This window comes from Bison bison, unplaced genomic scaffold, assembly GCF_000754665.1.
Source record: "Bison bison bison isolate TAMUID 2011002044 unplaced genomic scaffold, Bison_UMD1.0 scf7180017864516, whole genome shotgun sequence".
NCBI classification, from domain to species: domain Eukaryota; kingdom Metazoa; phylum Chordata; class Mammalia; order Artiodactyla; family Bovidae; genus Bison; species Bison bison.
In genome coordinates, this window is record NW_011495069.1 from 11,109,383 (window position 1) to 11,114,289 (window position 4,907).

The window sequence follows — 4,907 nt, forward strand, 5'->3', positions numbered from 1 at the left end:
CTGGGGAAGGACTTTATAGACTGTCGGTGTGGAACCTGAATTGTTTCTCCGAGAACACAGGAGAGGAGTTGCGTGATACGGAGCTGGGGCTGACCCAGGAGCAGGCGGGGAAACTTACCACCTGCAGAAGGAGACGAAGCCCCAGAAAGCCATGGGGAAAAGTGTCTGGAAGCAGCAGTCCCCACCTCCCAGGCCCTATGGTTCTGTCTTTGAAGCCAGCTGCTTTGGCCTCCGCCCACCCAGACCCCTCCCAGTTCCCTTGCTTCACCCCTGCCCTGGGACCCTCCCCGCCTCCTTTTTCAGAGACAGGAGTGAAGGAAGGTAGAGAAGGAAGTGATTTAGATCAGGGCCCAGACCTAGGCATCTGAGACTGAGGTTGGAACTGTGGCTCAGCCACTTAACAGGCTGTGTGACCCAGGGGAGGCCACTCGGTATTCCTGAGCCTTCCTTTTCACTCTCTGTAAAATGGTGTTGTGATATAAACATAATCCCCCACTCCAAGAGAATGAAGTGGAACAGGCACAAGAGGGCTCAGCACCCGGTGCCCACCCGAAGCGGGCTCTGCCCTTAAGGAGGCCGATCTGCAGGGAAGGTGGACACACAAAGGGAGCACCGCTTGTGGTCTCTGGGTTGTGTCCAGCGCTGGGGGCCCAGGGCATCTGCAGTGGAGGAGAGGGATGATGAAAGCTTTCTGGAAGAGGAGGTGTTTAAGCAGGGACTTGGAGATCAGGCAGAAGTCACTGCAAGGGCAGAGGTGTGGAGGCGGGAAGGAAAGGAATTGTGAGTCATTTGGAGAAAGCTGGGGGAAGGGTGAGGGATGGGGTAGGAGGGGATCTGGTACCAGGTTTTGAAGATCCTGGAATGCCCTGTTCAAGAAGTTAATCCCAGAAGAGACAGAGGTATGCATGCCCAGATAACCTCAGGGCAGTCCTTTCCCCTTTTTGAGACTCAGATCACTTCATCTGACTACCGCCAGTTACCAGGATTTCATACTTGTCAAGCGCTCACAGATCCTACCCAGAAGCGCCTGATACACCTTAGCTGCCGTTATTTTCACTGTTACTATTTCTACTGCTATTAACTTAGTTACAATATTCTGTCTCATCTTCTGTGTCCTTTTTCAATTTCTTGAATATTTGGATTGGCTCAGCTTGGATCAGGTGTCTCTCCCTGGTCCAATCAGCCAAGGACTGGAAGTGGGAAACTGGTCAGGAGGTCCAAGTGAGTAGGGGCTAGAAATGTAGATTCTCTCTGAAGCCTGGAGGAGGGTGCTAGGTCCTGACTGCCGGGCTAGGGGAAAGAGATGGGACCTTGGGAGTTGAGTGATCTCCTAGCAAGATTTCCTGCTGGCCAGAAATGTGACCTTGGGCACCTATTTGGCACCCATGCCCTCAGCCATGACGTGTGCCCAGCAAAGGAGGGTCCCAGCTGGAGGGTCCCAGCAAAGATCTTTTCCCCCTTTGTTCCCTCTGGAGGGCTCACAGCAGACAGGTCACAGTAGGAACCTCAGAGCAAGAAACCTCACCCAAGAAAATCACACCTACGTGTTCTCCCTCCTCCCTTGGAAGTTAGGAACAGCATCACTGTTCAGGGAGGCATGTCTTTGAGTGGAGCAGGGCTGCAGACAACTCACAGGGCCAACATGTAACACCATCAGGAAGCCTGTGTTTGTTGTACACCACTGAGATTGGACTAATTTGTTACCGCAGCATAACCTAGTGAAAGCTGACTAATACACCTGGTGCAGTAAGCACTTGTTAAATAGTAGCTAGTCGTATGATTGTCTTATTTCAATGACCGAACAAGGAAACTGCTGATGTTGCTAGAGCAGAAGTTAAGAACAATGATTTTAAGCAAGTTAAACGTGTATTTCTCTTTATAGCTGGAGCACTAGCTGTGCAGCATCAATAAGGAGACCCCCACCACCAGCAGAGTTAGAGACCCAGGCTCCTTCCATCTTTTTGCTCTGTCATCCTTAGGGTGCAGCACCCTCCCTATCTTCATGGTTGAAGATGCTCAGTATTCCCTGTCCCTGAGTCTGCAGACCAACCAGGGAGAATGGAATGCTTCTTTCCCACTGGTCAGAACTAGGGCGTGTGGCCACACTCAGCTCCAAGGGAGGCTGGGAAATGGATGCCGGGAGATGGCTAGGAGTCCTTGCCACAGAAAACACCAGGGGTGTGGCACCTCCATTTGGTGACAAGTCACACTGCAGATGAGCCAGGCAGTGCCACAGCACTGGTGATGGGGATAGGGCTGGCCCCTCTGGAGTCTGGGATTCTCAAGGTGAGAATCCTGTGGGCAAGGCCCCTTGGTCAGGGGAGCCCTGGTGTTGGCGGCATGCCCAGCCAGGCATCCTCCCATCCTTTGTGCCAAAAAAGCCAGGGACCAGTGGGGACGCTCTATCTATCCATCTACCTATCAGTCACCCTGATCCCGCAGAGAGTGGCTCCCAAGCTCTCAGATCATACAGTCCAGTTTCTCCGACCCCACACTGCAACCCTGAACTGGTGCCAGTTCTGTCTACAACCTGGGGTCAAGTGCCAGAACCCAAAGGTCTTGAATGAACTGCTTTGTGTACTGTGAAGATAAACTAACAGGCCAAGAGAGGGTGAGTGACATGTCCAAGGTCACACAGCCCAGTGAAGAGTCGTTCAGTTCAGTCATTCAATTGCGTTTGACTCTTTGAAACCCCATGGACTGCAGCATGCCAGGCTTCCCTATCCATCACCAACTCCCGGCGTTTACTCAAACTCATGTCCATCGAGTTGGTGATGCCATTCAACCATCTCATCCTCTGTCGTCTCTTTCTCCTCCTGCCCTCAATCTTTCCCAGCATCAGAGTCTTTTCCAATGAGTCAGTTCTTCACATCAGGTGGCCAAAGTACTGGAGTTTCAGCTTCAGCATCAGTCCTTCCAATGAATATTCAGGACTGATTTCCTTTAGGATGGACTGGTTGGATCCCCTTGCAGTCCAAGGGACTATCAAGAGCCTTTTCCAACACCACACTTCAAAAGCATCAATTTTTTGGTGCTCAATTTTCTTTATAGTCCAACTCTCACGTCCATACATGACTACCGGAAAAACCATAGCCTTGACTAGACAGACCTTTGTTAGCAAAGTAATGTCTCTGCTTTTTATTATGCTACCTAAGTTGGTCATAACTTTTCTTCCAAGGAGCAAGTGTCTTTTAATCTCATGGCTGCAGTCACCATCTGCAGTGATTTTGGAGGCACCCCCCCAAAAAAAAATAAAGTCAGCCACTGTTTCCCCATCTATTTATCATGAAGTGATGGGACCAGATGCCACAATCTTAGTTTTCTAGGGAGGGAACACAGCTCCACCCATCAGCAGAAAATTGGATTAAAGATTTATTGAGCATGGCCCCGCCCATCAGGACAAGACCCAGTTTCCCCCTCAGTCAGTCTCTCCCATCAGGAAGCTTCCACAAGCCTCTATCCTTCTCCATCAGAGGGCAGACAGAATGGAAACCACAATCACAGAAAACTAACCAAATGGATCACATGGACCACAGCCTTGTCTAGCTCAGTGAAACTATGAGCCATGCTGTGTAGGGCCACTCAAGATGGACGGGTCATGGTGGAGAGTTCTGACAAAATGTGGTCCCCTGGAGAAGGGAATGGCAAACCACTTCAGTATTCTTGCCTTGAGAACCCCATGAACAGTATGAAAAGGCAAAAAGATAGGAAACTGAAAGATGAAGAGTCAAGCCATCCCAATTCACCCTCTCCCATCACAGTGAGGCAGGACTCCAGTTTCAGGCAGCAGTCCTCTGCCTCCGGGCCATGCAGAAGGTTTGGTCCCCAGGCCAGAGGCAGGGGCGGGGGCGAGAAACGCGTCACAGACACAGCCGTGGAGCCAGGGAGCCTGTGGACCGGCTGCCCGGGGAAGCCTGGACGCGGCGGGCCCGTGCGGGCGCCACCTGGCGGACAGTCCCTGGCACTGCACCCAGTCCACCGAGGCCCGCCAGGGGTCGCCGAGCCCCGGCTCTCGGAATAGAAAAGCCGCGGCTCAATCCGTCTCTCCACCGACTCCCCACGCGGTGATCCTGGGCGCGCAGGTGTTGGTCTTTGGCAGTCATTGTGAACCCGGGGTCGCCGGCCTTGGGCTCTTACGGATGAATTCGCTGCAAACCGCAGGTTGCAGGCGACAGAAAGGGTTGCCCCCCGGGGACGTCGGGGGAGACGGGGCCGGGACGCAGGGGACAAAGCCAGGGGTGGCCGTGGGGTGGATGGAGGCTGCAGTCAGACTCGCCTGGCGTGGAGCCCCTGCGATGTCCTAACGCCCCAGGGAGTGCAGCACTGGCCCAGCCCAGCCCTGCGATCAGCTCGGAGACACGAAATGGTATGGACAGGGCTGGGTGGGCCCCCCAGGACTGTCTGCTCTCAGCCCAGACTCCAGCCCTGGGTTACTTGCCCCAGGCGCGCCTGCTCCCCTGCCCACCTCCACGCTCGTCCCTGGCCGTGTCCCTGGCTCGGCCGCGCAGCTCCGGCCTGCAGACCCTGGCTTTTTTTTAATCAGACAGGCCGCACGTCCTCTGACAGTTATGGTGACTGTTTTCCCATCGCAGAGGGGACATCCGAGGCCCCCTGCCCCGCCAGCCTTCACTTCCGATGCGGGAGGTGCGGAAAACAGCTCGCCCCCGGGGGCACCCGCATCCGTGTAGCTTTGCTGCCCATTTTACAGATGATTCGAAGGGGACGGACGTGGGGGGCCGCAGTGCCCTCCCCGATGCTCGCAACTCCCTGCCCCCAACCTCGAAGCTCCAACCTGGGAGGTGGGGACCGGAGGAGGCAGCCCCCATGGAGGAGCTGATGTGAGGCGAGCTCTCAAGGTGCAGGAAAGGCGCCTGGGGCTGGAGGAAACCCCTCACTCACTGAGCACT